Genomic DNA, 15816 nt, shown 5'->3' with positions numbered 1-15816 from the left:
CAGGTGAAGCCAACACGACCACATCGTCTGCAAAAAGCAGACCAAACTCCAGATTCCAAAGTTTTGAAATTGCAAAAGGCGTACAAGTAAGACCCCCTCAAATAGGGGATACGGCACGTAGTCCGCCCATGCTCTCGCGTAGGTCTGCAACCCGGTGTCTTCCAGACACACAGCGTTTGAAAGCCACCATATGTTCCAACATCCACACTGTTCGCCTTTCACGACTTCTACCATATGAGCGAGGCGCTGAAAATAATGAATAATAAAAGGATTAATTATTCCTCGCCTGTAGCACCGAGGGAGAGCCCCCATATGGAGTTTCCAGCCGATGAATACAACTCACAGATGTTGCGGCATCTGGTTGATCTTTTTGGCATTTGCAGAGGAAGAATATAGAAGCGAGGTGGAACGAGCGTGTTCCTTCCTCGTCTTTTTAACGTGCGCAATTAGGTGCATCAAGAACCTCCGTTTACATGTAAGCGAAGCAAACGTCCGATCCTCATTAGCTCGATTTATCACGTTGGTTTTAGCTTAGCAGTGGCTGTCACACAAACAATTACATAATATCCAGACTATCGGCCTGCCCGCCGAGTGTAATGCTGCGCATGATCTATTTATTCTATAAATAAAGAGTGAGCCTACTTACAATTTGCACGGTATAGTGCAGTCATTTATATGTACAGACATACATACATATACATGCATACACACACACACACATATACATACACATTCATATATATACATGTATATATATATATATGTATATACACACAGATACAGTATACACATACATACATATACATGCTTATATACATGCATATACAAATGTACATATACACATGTATATAAATATACACACATACATATGTGCATAAATACACATACATATATACAGACATATATACATATACACATGTGTATAAATATATATATATATACATACTCATACCTAAACATGTATATATATATATACACACACATATGCAGTATACGCATACATATACATACATACATACATAAACATGCATACATACATATACATGCTTATATACATGCTTATACACACACATATATACAAATACATACACACTCATATATAAACATGTATATATATACACACACATATGCAGTATACGCATACATATACATACATACATACATACATACATACATACATACATACATACATAAACATGCATACATACATGCATTTACATATTTTCATATACACATGTATATACACATACATATATACAGGGCTGTCTCAGAAAATTAGAATATTGTGATGAAGTTCTTTATCTTCTGTAATGAGATTACAAAAGAAAAATGTCCTACATTCTGGATTCATTACAAATCAACTGAAATATTGCAAGCTTTTTATGATTTTAATATTACTGATTATGGCTTACATCTTAAGAAAACCCAAAGTCCTATCTCAAAATATTAGAATATCATGAAAAAGTAATTTATGTTTTTTTAATTGCATTACAGAAGACAAAGAACTTAATCACAATGTTAAAATTTTCTGAGACAGTCCTGTATATACACACTTATATACATATATTTACATATACATATATATATGTATTTATATACACATACACACATATATATTGATTATTAATATTAGTATTAATTATTAACTTTATTATTATTTTTTATTTATTTTAAATTTTAAATGTTATTTCATCTATTCATTTATTCATTTTTTTATTTTACCCTTTGATGTCCACAATTCGATGCTGCTTCCCCATTTTCCTCGCAATAGTATAATTTATTCTGATTTAGCGCACCTGAATATAAAGTGCACCATTTAAAAATAACTAAACAAATCTATGTGTGCAAATATAGGCCACACTTGTGTCCATGTTGTCATATGAGATATTATATTTATATAATAACAGGTAACATCCACAAATACATACTGGAATTTTTTTTTTTTTTTTTCCCTAAACAGAGGCTGTAACACAGCAGATGCAAAAGATGAATAATAAATCACACAAGGAAAAGTCAATTTTCTATCCCCGCTTTGTCCCACTCCAGCTGATCGCTATCTCGGTCTTCCTCCTGCGCACCGAAATAAACGTTAAAATCGACGTCTTCCTCAGAATTTCACGATCATTTCATCCGTCCCGTGTGACGAGGCTAAATGTTTTTGGTGGCGTGAAGCTCATTAGCCCCCCCCCAAAAAAAATCCATAGATGAGTCGCATCTTTGTTGTTTGTTCAAACCGTGGGAAAAAAAAGTAGCGGCTTGTAGTCCGGAAATTATAGCAGGATAAAATCTTTTTTTTTTTTTTCCCCAAAATGCATTCTCACAAAACCCTACTGCTCAGCCGGGGTTTAGTCTGTTTGCACAAACAACAAGCCGAGAGATCATTCCCACTTCACCGTAAAGGCCAAGATATTCATATTTAGGTATTTATCCACACTGAGAGAACGTCGATATCTTTGTCATTATTTTTTTTTTTTCCTCTTCCAACCCACGCGGGGGCGCCGATGAGTTCGAAAACTATATATATATATATATATAACAATTCCCCGTCCAAGCCTCGCATCGTCGGTGTCAGTCGGCAGAGAGTGAGACCTCAGCAAGAACGAGCCTGTCAAATTTAAGCGGACTCCCGGGCCGCCGCCGCCGTCGCGGCGATCTGCAATGGACTCCATCATTCCTACGCCGAGCGTTTCTGACGGATGAGGGCCGGGGATGATCGGTAGCGAGAAGACAAATTGCCGCCTCTCTTGTCTTCAGACTGGCCGCGGGACGCCTCAGAGCAACAACAATATTGACACCGCGGGAGGAATGCTGCTCGATCGCCTCCGGACCTCACGTTACCTCCAACACTTCTTCACCTCTAAGATGAAACGGAGAATTATTCCCGCTACTTTTCTATCCGGCAGGTTTATTCAAATGTAGTCGGGCTGGAGCTGGAGTGACGTGAGGCCGTATATTATATTCCTTAAATACCGAAACTTGTTGCAAACACGCCAAGCACGAAGGCGTCTCCGTAAATAAATAGGACGTAGACGATTTTTCTTTGAAAAATCGACACTCTTTAACTACTTTTCTCTGTTTTGATAACGACATTTTGGCAAGTGAGGGCGTAGCGGGGAGGTGGAGAACAGGGAAGGAAAAACGACATAACAAGCAGCAGGTGGTGTATTGATAACGTCTGCTGATTGGTCCGTCTCAGTGATGCGGATTGTCGTCTACTCTGACCAAATTAGTGCGCCTCCTAGCAGAAAATTCTTGAATTGCATTTAATTAAAAAAATTAAATCCTTGTCTTTTATGCATTTTTTTGCTTTCAAATGATCCTGCGGGCCTGGTTGAACCCCCTGGTTGAACTCCTGGTTCCGTCTGTTTGACGCCCCTGATCTATAACTTGATTGTAGAAGTGTATAGAAGAGTTATAGAAGTTAGAAAAGTGTCTGTTTGGATATGTAAGCATCCGTTTTGAAAGTGAGGAGAGGAAATAAATGAATTTCTGCACTTGACTTGCTACCACTAGCTTGTGTCGCTGTATTCTGCAGCAGAAGAGTCGCAAGAAGAGTCCCCTGAATCACGAGCGCCCCCTACCTCGAGGCAAGAGAACTGCGTGCCTCACTTCGTGGCTCTCGACAGCTGTTTTATGAGCATAAGAAATAAGTAACACAGATACAGCTGTTGACAAATTGGAAATGTAGTTCATCAAACAAAAATGTTTGAATATTTTAATGGCGACAAACAGAGAGACAGATATCCGGTCTTGAGCATGCCAGCGGTCAGCCTTCATTGCGCAATCTATGTTGAGGCTCAACAGTCGACAGCCTCACTGCTCATCTCTTAGTATTTTTGAAAATCCAGCCATTTTGAATCAAAAACCATGTTATACCAGTTAAATGAAAAATAACTTTGCAATGCAAATCACTGATAAATATAACCATTTCATTCTTTTTTTCATTTTACTTTTTTTTGGATCACCAGCCTCCCAACCTCCACACAGAACTGATGCACAGCTTCCTTTCTGCTGCTATCCTGCACTTTAATGCCACTACCGTCTACTTTTATCTGTTTTATTTTGCGGTTTACATACATTGGCTGTTGAGGCATGCCTACCATGAGGCAGGAGAACTGCATGCCTCACTTGGTGGCTCTTTGCAGCCATTTTATTATTGCTAAGCACATGAAGCTAGTCACACTCATACTGCTGTTGACAAATGTAGTTCAAATAGCAAAAAAGTTTAAACATTTTAATAGCAACATACAGAGAGACAGCAATGCACAACAGTCGACGTCACCGCACCTCTTTTCTCAGGATTTGAATAGAAATGTGAAAATCCAGCAACTTTGACTAAAAAAATAAAATTGAAAACACACAAAAAAAAAACAACTAAAACTGATGAAGCTAAATGAAAAATATCTAGTAAAAATATACATAGTGCAAATCACTGATAAATATAACCATTATATTCTTTTTTCATTGTACTTTTTTTTTTCTTGCCAAGATTGGCAAGTGAGGCACAGCTTCTCCTGCCTCCCCTGACTCCACCTCACTGCTTGCAGAACGGTAAATGGTCCAACTTACGTCGCAATTCAATCACCTCGGGGGCTCTAAAGCACTTCTCTCTGGATCACATTCACATTCAGAGTACTCTGAGTACTCTGAGTACTCTGAGTACTCTGAGTACTCTGAGTACTCTGAGTACTCCGAGGCCGATGTCGCTTCCCAAACGACAACCGCTGTTGGTGACTGACGGCAGGCTAGCTACATCAACTCAACTGCAAGAGCCTCCAGTGTGAAGGACAGTCCACAGGCATGGGTAAAAATAAACCCATTTTCAACTAGGTAATTACATAATAATGAAAGTTCGCAGAATCAAGTGCCAGATGCTGGTCTTCGCTTGAATAATGACCCAAATACATTTTCCTCCCTCCGCAGTCACATCTCTGGGCTCGGCAGAGCGTGATGCTTGTCGCTCGCACAAATTAATTTCTCCCGCACTTCAAATAAGCCTCCGCGGCTAACGCAGACGCCGACCCCAGCCATCGACTCGCACCCGCCGTGACTCACCGGAGGACTGGTATGCCTTCAGAATGGTGCTCCTTTTTCATTATTTAGAAATCCAACGGTTGCCTTGGTGAACTGGAGGACGTTGTACATTTCCTGGGTCCGCTCCCGCGGGGAACGATCGGAAATCATCCCATCTGGAGTCGCTACTGTGACGTAGCAACAGGTTCTGATCAACGGGGGCGCCGTGATTAAACCCTCGATGTTAGAAACCTCCTTTTGAAGGCAAGGCAAAGAGCCGAGGCTGCGGGCAGAGATTTTTAAACGGTACACAACGTTTTCGGTGTGATGGCAACCATCAAGAGCCCAACTGTTGTTCTCATGGATCAGGGAGATTCTTCAGTGCATCTTGGTCAGAAGTCGGATTAATATGTATTTTCTTAATGCTATGATGGATAGATGTTTCGCAACCATCGTTTTGTTTTTTTTTCCTCCACCAGAAAACATGGCAAAAATGTTTCCTTGTTTTGGACGGAAGACAAAATCTGTTTGCAAAGACCCGCCGGTCCTTTGGCCGGTCAAACGCATGGCTGGGAAGTGTTCGACCTCTGGCCGTGGCGTATAAGCCGGTTAAGGTTGCTAAGCTTTGATTGGGCAATCGTAGCTCAGGGTCGGGGGTTTAGCAAAAGGCTAATTAACCGCGAGACCGAAACGCCGCAGTGTCCAGTGAAGGATTTACATTTAAGACCAGACCACATTAATTATTACGAACACCACAAAGGCGGATCAGGTCCTTTGGTTGCCCCCACAAAACAAATTGTTTTGCAACACTAAAACTAATCCCCATCCTCCACAATTCTCTGATATTTCGAGACCTAGTCGTTAAACAAAACAAGAATTATCTTTCAGCCAAGTTGGCTCCATCGTGCCGTGGGTCCGAAATGTATTTACATCATTGATTTGGAGATTGGATTCGATTGTATTCCGCATTATCGGTGCCTGAGGGGATGTAGTGAAAGAGCACGTGAAGGAGAATAGGGAGCAGCTGAAAGGAAAGAGGAGTTGTATGCTTTCTCGCTTCCTCTCTAGCGGACTTCGTCGAGAGACTCCGACGTTTTCTTCCCCCGCTGCGTCCTGCAGCGCCTCCGAGGAGCTCCAGAAGTCCGGAGGTCGCTCCTCGCTGTGCGCCCGAAGACCTTCAAAGGGACTCCTTTTGAAGCCAAAGGGCAGCGGTTCAACTGCCTCCGGGTGGAAAATGCATTTGCTGCTTTTGCATTTGCAATCTTGTTCCTTCGCAAAGCCACTGGAGAGCGTGTAGATAAACAAAGCTAATGGAGCTAAATAGAGCTTCATCTTCGCGCTAACAACCGGCCGGGGACTCCATTCTCACATCCTCGAATCCTCAAAGCCCGGCCAGCTCCGGAAGAAAGCCTCTTCATGTTCGTCCCAGCAAAGAAAACTCGGTCCCCAACCGGGAAGGGTGAAGGATCACCCACTGGGTGATGTACCTGAGCATGAAAGCTCCGTAAACGCCTGATAATTCAGACCCAGATCCCCTTCGTACGCTATCCGGTCGGCAGCCTTCTCATCTTCTGTGAGAAAACACCCGTCTGATCACGTCCGATTGATTTTACGGAAGCATCTAGGAGTCGGCGACGCCGTTCCAAGATCTTCCCACGGACGTGTTTTGACGGCGCTGATCTGACAGTAATTGGCGCAGCCAAAAAAAAAAAAAAAATGGAGAAAACTCAAATCTGAAACCTGACATGTTCTTGTGGATCTCCCTGCCAAGCCAGGTTTAGATGCCAGAATATCTGCATCCTATCATTCCGAAGATATTTTTCCCTTCCTTGGAAAAGGGGGCGCGACCAGGTTTTTTGGGGCGCCTGCACCCGACGATCCCAATAAAACCATCCAGGATGTCCAAAGCAGCGAGGGGCGTTAGACAAGTGTGAGCAAGCGACCGAATGGAGGTGCTTTATCGCCGGCAGAGTATTTCCGATGATGTTTGTGAAAGCTTTTATGGACATGAAATTCCGAGCGCGCTCCCTGCGGCTACCGCTGTTTTTTTTTTTTTTTTTGCAAAGGACTCCCCCGGGAACGGAAATCACCCAGCGGTGTGTCATTTGAGAGACCGACGGAGGCAGAACTGGAGTCGAATGGGGGAAAAAAAAAAAAAAAAAAAAAAGGCATCCGGTTTTCGGTTTACAAAACATCTGAATGAGCCCGACGCCCTAAAAACCCGACGACACTTTTTTGTTAACGCAAAAACGCTCGACGTGAGACGTTACCTGAAAACAAGCTTCTCTGTCAGGTCTGTTTAACTCAAGTGGAGTCATTATTTTCTGCGCTCAAGGCGCTTCTGCCAATCGCTTTCGCTCTCAGCGGCTTTGGATGGCGTCTATCTTGGGAGGGGAGAAAATAAAACCTCTTTAACGCTCAAACAGGTGGCCGGTGTTGCTTTGGGCCCCTTGAAGGGGAGGGTGGACGACCAGAACCTGGTTTCAGGACCGCGACACCGCGGCTCAAACAACGATACGGCTGATTTATGTTTTTTTTGGGGGGCTAACAAGTCCAAAATTTAACGTTTTATTGCGCAGGAGGACGACCAAGATAGCATCGGCTGGAGTAGGACAAAGCAGGGATGGAGAATGGATTGTGTTATTTATTATTCCTCTTTTTTATCAGCCATGTTACAGCCAGTGTTCGGAAAAAAAAAACACATTCCCAGTACGTATTTGTGGAAATTAATTCAAAAAAATATGTGTAAATGTCTTGTGTTACAACATGGACACCTGTGGCTAATAGACAAATGCGGCTGATAAATGTACACAGATTTATTTACAGTAATTTGTGGACCAAAAGGTGTACCGTATTATAAGTGGACTGGTCCGTTTTTATTTTGGTGGTTTTTGGTTAATTCTGCAAGCTCCCGATTCGTTTCCTTCACTTGGAACAGCGTCAGATTCCAGCAACAAATAACTAATTATCCAAAGTGGTTAAAATATTCAACTCACTCACAATAAGTTGCAGCTTTTCTCTTAACAGGTGTTAAGTAGAAACAGTCGATCAAGCGACAGCACCGCGTAAAATACCACATAAAACTGGTCTGAGGTCAGTAAGCACAACAAGATTTCATACAGATGCCGATTTCTGAGAGGATTTGAAGTGCGCCTTATAGTGTGAAACATTTATTTTTAGCCGGTGAGGCTTATATTCAGGCGCGCTCAAGAGTCCGGTTATTACGGAAATCCGACGGGTCGATTAGGAATAAATCACCCTTTGAGCAACTTTCGGTGGGTTTCCTGCTTTTGTGGCAGAAGCGACGGGGAAATAGGCGGAGGTTCGGTTTAAAACCGCAGAATTAATGTTTATTTGCTATTCATTTCTGTGCGTGACAACACCTGTTATCCTAGATGGAGGTGTTTATTTATATATTTATCTATCTCCTTTTAATTCCTCTCGCTGTGTACCGACGCCATATGGCAGGACATCCCACATCCTGGTCAAACACACAATAAATCCCAGAATACAAAAAAAAAAAAAAAAAAAAAAAAAAGGAAAACTTTTAATTAAAGTTAAAACCGAAGCGTCGTGATTTAAATACGGGAAAACTTACAAAATAAAAACTTTAATTATCGCGGCGTGAACGTGACCTGTCAAGGGCGGCCATTTTTTTATGGGTAATGCTATTCATCAATGCTACACACACACACACACACTATTACCTCTGCTGTGCAGAGTTTGCAGACGGACGACTGCATGTACTTATTACGATTTACACGGCGCCGTACGGACATAAATGTCCCCTTCTGCGAACGCCGCCGGGTCTCCGACCCACGGCTCATTGTCTCCGGGAACGATCTTCGCCGCGACGCTTTACGATATTGCCGGTCATCGCGGCGCGTCCCCGAAAAAGCCGGCGAGCAGAAGACCTGACCTCTGCATCGAAGCCGTAAATAAACCCCTCGGCGATGTTCGGTTGAGGAAAAAAAGAGCGTCGCTCTACCTGACAAAAACAAAGAAACGGCGCCGCTTCGGAGAACTTTTTGGTTTTTGCATTCCGATGAAGCTCCACGGTCAAAAACAAACCGGCCGAGAAGAAGAATTAATAACCTTCAGACCCGGGCATTTTACACATCTGGCCCGTTTTGCATTTTTATCCGTCCGACAAACAATTTTCTTTGACTATTTCTAAACCATATTGTATTAATAATTTTTCATTTTTTTTTATATTTATTTAATTTTATTGTATTAATAATTTTTCATTTATTTGTTTATTTATTTAATTTTACTTAGTGTTTTATTTATTTTATTTATCTTATTTTTTCTTCGTTTGTCTCATTTCGTATGGGTGATCACGTACAAAATAATATTTACGTGATCATGAATGATTTGAAAGTTGAAATAAAATGGCAAAAAAATTGAAATTTTTTTTTTAAATTAAAATTAACCATCCGTGCAAACGCAGCGCGACAAGACGAAGCGACGGCCTTTTTTTTCTCCCTCCAAAAGGCAATCAGGAAAATCGATGCACGTGCACGACCACAAGAGAACAAATTATGTGCTTTTAACCACCGTGCACTTTTGATTGCACCTTCATTCCAATTATAGGAAAATATGCTACGTCAGATTCTGGAAACATGTCTTATGTCTGTCAATGTGTGATTCTTATTTCTATGTATTGTTGATGTTTGTGTGCATGTGACTGGCAAAGTGTGTGTTTTTAATTTTTTTTTTCGCATTTGAAGTTTGGTAAAACAAAATTTCTATCCCTCTATGTAATGCCTGTTACATGGTGGTCAATGAAGACAGTAAAGATCACTCTCACTTTGTGTTCTTATCTTCTCTCTGCAATTGTAACCCCGTTAGCCGTTAGCCATTAGCCATTAGCCGTTGGCCGCTAGCCGTTAGCTAACGCCGCACTTATTCTGGTGCAAAATGCATGCTAAAAGAGCTTGGACTTCTTTGCTGCTCCATGTCTTGCAGCTTCTGTCCATTTTTCCATCTTTTTCCACTTTAATTTTGAGCATGACACCAAATCCAAACCTCCAGGGTTCATAATTTGATCATTTTGATGTGATTTTGTCATCAACACATTTAAGTACGTAAAGAACAAAGTATGTAAGATTTCAATCATTCAGCCCTAGGATGTTTTATCTTAGTATTCTTTATTTTTTTGAGTAGTGTACATATAAATAAACATACATATATTTTTATATATTTTTACATACCTTTAACTTTATTTATTTTGATTTTTACTATTCTCCCCCCTCACTATTTTTATATTTTGACTCTTCCCCAGTGCTTCATCGAAAAGCAATTTTCCCCTGGGAGGAGGAGGATCAATAACGTATTCTGATTCAGATTTCACTCTTAATTTATTTAACGCCTGTTACATGTTGTTTGTTTAAAACCTAATTCCTTGCTGATAAAAGCAATTCTGATTGTGAAAAGGTTAGACGGCGGTTTGTGCCAATGAATGAATGTCTCTGCTTATGTGATATCCTTTTTTTTATTCTTTTTGCTTGAAAGTCTGCAACTGAAGAGGAAGACGTCGCATATAGTCTGACACACACACCCATATATATATATATATATATATATATATATATATATATCATAAATATATAAGTTACTGCACAAAATTGTGCAAAGGTGGAATTAAATGTGGATAAATATTTCTATTTTCTTTGATGTTCATAATTTGATGCTGCAACGCCAATTTTGTACATATTTATTATACACACACACACATATATACATATATATATTTATGTATACACACATATATATACACACACACACATAGATATTATAAATATCTAAATAAATTACTGCACAAAATTGTGCAAAGGTGGACTTAAGTGTGTATATATATTTTTATATTTTCTTTGATGTTCATCACTTTGCACAGTAATTTATTAATACAATTTTTATACATTTAGTATACACACAAACACATACACACATAGAGAGAGAGTAAATATATAAAAAAATGACTGTACAAAATTGTGCAAAGGTTGAATTAAGTATGAATATATATATTTTTTTATTTTTCTTTGATTTTCACAATTTGATGGTGCTATGCCTTTGCACAATTTTGTGCAGTATTTATATTTTTTTTTTTACATTTACTATACACACAAACACACATATATATATCTATATATACACATACACACACACACACACACACACAGCAGGTAATACGCCATGAGACGTAAAAAGTATCAAATGTCATCCAGAAAAACAGCTCGATGCTTTTCTGTATCGACACGACGCCGGATTTCACCTGATATCATCTGACAGAAGCAACAAGAGGACGAGGGAAAAGAATGAATTCGTGGATAAATGACCATTTTATTTTTCCTCCCTGCAGATTAACCCTTCTCTTCCGTTCTAATGAAGTGTGTGGAATAAATAAGAATACAAAATGACACAATTATGCGCATATTTAGCTCATTAGCACGGCGAAGCTACGCGCTAATGGCTTCAAAACGAGGTCTCGGAGGAACGGAGAGGAAACAAGAGGCAGACGGTTTGAATTTGTCACCTGCATGAAATTAAATGTAAAAAAAAAAAAAAAAAAGGGATAGGAAATACAGTCTTTTCTGGATTATAAGCCGCTCCTTTTTTCCCACGCTTTAAAAACGGCTAATTTAGCCGGGGGGGTCACGTGAAATAACCATAAAATTCTGAGCTTGTTCAATTCCAACACTGAAGAAGACGACTTTAACAGTTTTAGCGCGCGGGAGGAAAACCGAGATTGCGAAGATAGAAAATGTATGGACTTTTCCTTATTTTATATTATTATTATTATTATTATATTATTTTATTTTATAATTTTTTTATTATTTATTATTCATCTTTTTCATCGGCCTACTGTTCGGAAAAAAAATGCATTTCCAGTCATATTTGTGGATGCTACTGGTTATGTATTTAATTAAAAGAAAAAAAAAATGTGTCTGTGTAAATGGAAAACTGCGGTTTATATTATACACAGATATTTATTATGTTACTTTTAGTCGGTGCTGTTTATATTCAGGTGCGCTCAATCAGAATTAAAAAAAAAATATTTGTCCGCGACGGGCAATTGGAGTAGCCGCAACAAATTGTGAACACCAAAGATTAAATTTTAAAAATAACAATAAATAAATAAAACAATAAAAATAAAATATAAACAAGTGCGGCCTGTCTATGTTGACATATATTGACATATATTTATTTGATATTTTTAGTGGTCGTGAGGTGCTCTCAAGATTCAGGAAAACATGTTATTCTTCCGGGGCGTCGAACTCCATTTCCACACTTGAATTAGATTTAATGAAAGGGTTTTTTTTTCCACTCCTGGCTGAGTGGTGATCACGTGACGACAATCACGGGGTCACGTTCACGCCTCCAACCCGGCCGCCGTCACCTGGCCTTCACACTGAAAAGGTGCCTTTCAGAGAGGCTGTCACTTAATAACTGTTTTCTGTGCGTTACTTTGCAACGGCACCGTGATCAATCGGCCTTTTCACACACACACACACACACACACACACACACACACATTCTACATGTATTCATGATTTTAGTTGGCTGTTTGTGCTGCCTTCTCACAACCAGAAGGACCCTGGTTGGATTTCTCCATGTTCTCCCCGTGTATATATAAATTCGGATTTACACTAAACAAGAAAAATAAAAATTAAAAAATAAAATAAAGACAGACAGTCAGATAAATAATAAAAAATATATAAAAATGTATGCATAAATATAAACGCATATATATATATATATATATATATATACATATGTACATGACTGTCTCAGAAAATTAGAATATTGTGATAAAGTTCTTTATCTTCTGTAATGCAATTAAAAGAGCAAAAATTACTTTTTCATGATATTCTAATATTTTGATAAGGATTTTTCTGAGTTTTCTTAAGATGTAAGCCATAATCAGCAATATTAAGATAATAAAAAGCTTGCAATATTTCAGTTCATTAGTAATGAATCCAGAATGCATGACATTTTTGTTTTTGTAATTGCATTACAGAAGATAAAAATCTTTTTCACAATATTCTAATTTTCAGACACAGTCCTGTACGTATACAAACACATGGAAGAAATAATGTTTTTTGTCTTTATATGACGGATGAATGAGAGGGTGAATGGTTGTTTGTCTCTTCATGATGTGTGAATGAGTGAGAGAACAATAATAGTAATAATAATAATAAAAGTAATGATAATGTTAATCGAAGGTGCCTTACAAAAAAATACAGATTTAAAGAAAACAAGAAAAAGAAAGAGAAAACTGACAAAGCCAGAAAAATAAAACAAATCTATAAAAATGTATGCATGAATATACACACATTTACATGTATATAACAATATATACATATACATATGCAGAGAAGAAATTATATATGTTGTTTGCCTCGATATAACATGAATAAGTCTCTATATGGAGGTGAATGAATGTAAGAACGGTAATAATAATAAAAATAATAACAATGATGTTTATCGAAGGCGCCTTACTTGAGAATCAAGGATGTTGTACAGACAAAAAAGAAAAAAAAAATCAGATTAAACAAAACAATAAAAATAAAACTGACAGATAAACAAAATATATAAAAACATCTGCATACATATACACATATGAACATAAAAATATATAGACATACGTACACATAGAGGAAAATATATTTGTCTTTGTCTCTACATGACGTATGAATGATCTATTCGTGACCCCCTGATTGTCTCGAAGCCGTCGACGACTAGAAAAGTTACCAGAACCACCGGCGCGTGAATGAACGCACGGAAACGTCCCCGGACGTGAGTGAATGAACGAGCGAGCGGCGTAGCAGCTAACACCGTTAGCAGAACCAGCAGGACCTCGCCTCGCCGCGGCTTCCGCGCCATCGCGTTTATCTGCGTTTGCTTAAAACCAGATCGTCCAAAAGCTTTGAAGCCCGTCGATTCTTGACTGAGACGCCGAGGCAACTCCGCTTTTACTGATACTTCTGAGGACTAATCAGGCCCCGCCGGTCGGCCGCCGCCCACAGGGAACAACAACAACATCAAACTGCGGACGGTTAATGAGGAGATCAATAGATTGCAACATTAACGCTGCTTGTAATTATTCCTTTATCACAAAGGAGAGTCTGTCGGCGGAAGGTTCGGCGAGGAGTCGTTATATAAACATTACGCTCCCGCTAATTTTCAACAACTCATCCATTCAGGTCGATCAAGTGACGGCTGCAAGCCGAAGGGGAAAATAAATATATATGAAACCTGACGTAACTGCGTTGTAAAAGAGTTGGAAAACCCGAACGCGCGTCACTCTTTAAAAATAACAAAAAGATCATTTAGGGTAGCCTGATATTTCTGTGGAGTTGCAAAAAAAAAAAAAAAAACAGTTAATTTCCCTTGTATTTTTTTGAAGAAAAGCTACAAAAAGAGATTCTTCAATCGGGAAAGCAAAAAACGCGCTCCCCGCGGCGGCGCCAAGAGCCGAGCTTGTTAAAATTCGAGCTTTTAATTGCGATGACGGCATCAAACAAGGCTTTTTTTAAGCCGCCGGCTTGATCGCCGCCGCGTTCGTCTGCGGTTCGGTTATCAGGTGTCAAATACTCGCAGCGGACACTTTAACTGACCGACTCTTCACGCTGTTTCTAACTAGGTTTTGTTTGATAAACAGGACTCCCGGGGTGGAAGGGAAGTAAATGGAATAGTCCAGTTGAAATTTATTCGAATAAAAATCATTTTATTCCACTGATCCTGCACTCAGGGTCGGCGGGAGCCAATCCTGGCTGTCATTGGGTGAGAGGCGGGGCCTCCTCTGGACCAATCACAGAGCTACATATAGAGAAACGCAACTATTCACTCGCTTCTCCGCCATTGGGGAATGTTGGATTTCAATGGAAAAACCTGGAAGAAACCCAGGTAGACACGTGGAGAACATTGAAATACAACACAGATTGACCAATCACAGGGCCACGTATAGACATGTGACCGTTCACCCCCAAAAGTCATTCCGCTTCTTCTCTACCTGTGCGTCAATAACGTTGCAGTTTAATATGTACACGTACGTAAAACAGCTTGCCGAATTTACATGACGTACGTGCAAATTTTCTTACGGGTTTCTCTAAAACCCATAATGTTGACAAAACGCTCTGGAGCGACAAAAGGGCCCAAAAGGCAGCGGAAGATGCTATCTATGGCAGATAAAGTTAAACTTCTGGACATGCTAAGGGAAGCTAAAAGCTATGCGGCTGCAGGTCGGCATTACGGAATGAATTAATCGTCCGTTCGTTCCATAAAGAAGGAAGAAAAAACCATAAGGACGACAGCAGCGATAAGTTTTAATAGGGATGCAAAAAGGGTTGCAACTGTCCGCAATTTTTTTTTATAATCATTTATAATTTTCTCCCGTTTAATCCAGTTACTCGGGTCGCGGTGGGCGGAGCTAATCTCCACAATTTGAAGCCTTCTGTTCACATTGATGATTAAAATTATTATTTGACAGTACAGTACAGAAGTTATTTGTTGAAAAAAACATTTCTAAAGTACAGTACTTTTATTTGTGAGACAAATGATTGAGCCTGTAAAATGGTTTGTTCTTTCTTTTCAATGTATAATAGAGTATTTCATTGTATAATAATTGTAAAAAAACAAAATAAAGGTTTCTACTTCACAGATTTTGCCTATCACGGGTTCTTTTTGGAACATAACCCCCCGCGAAAAACAAGCGTATACTGTAATTATGAAATTAATTGCGATTAATCTAAATTAACCTATAACGTGACGGTGATTGATCGGACTTGACAGCCCTATTAA

Source organism: Fistularia commersonii, chromosome 11 (assembly GCF_037954325.1).
Source record: "Fistularia commersonii isolate RoL2024-O1a breed Wild chromosome 11, RoL_Fcom_v1.0, whole genome shotgun sequence".
NCBI lineage: Eukaryota > Metazoa > Chordata > Actinopteri > Syngnathiformes > Fistulariidae > Fistularia > Fistularia commersonii.
Note: the sequence above shows the minus strand (reverse complement) of the source record.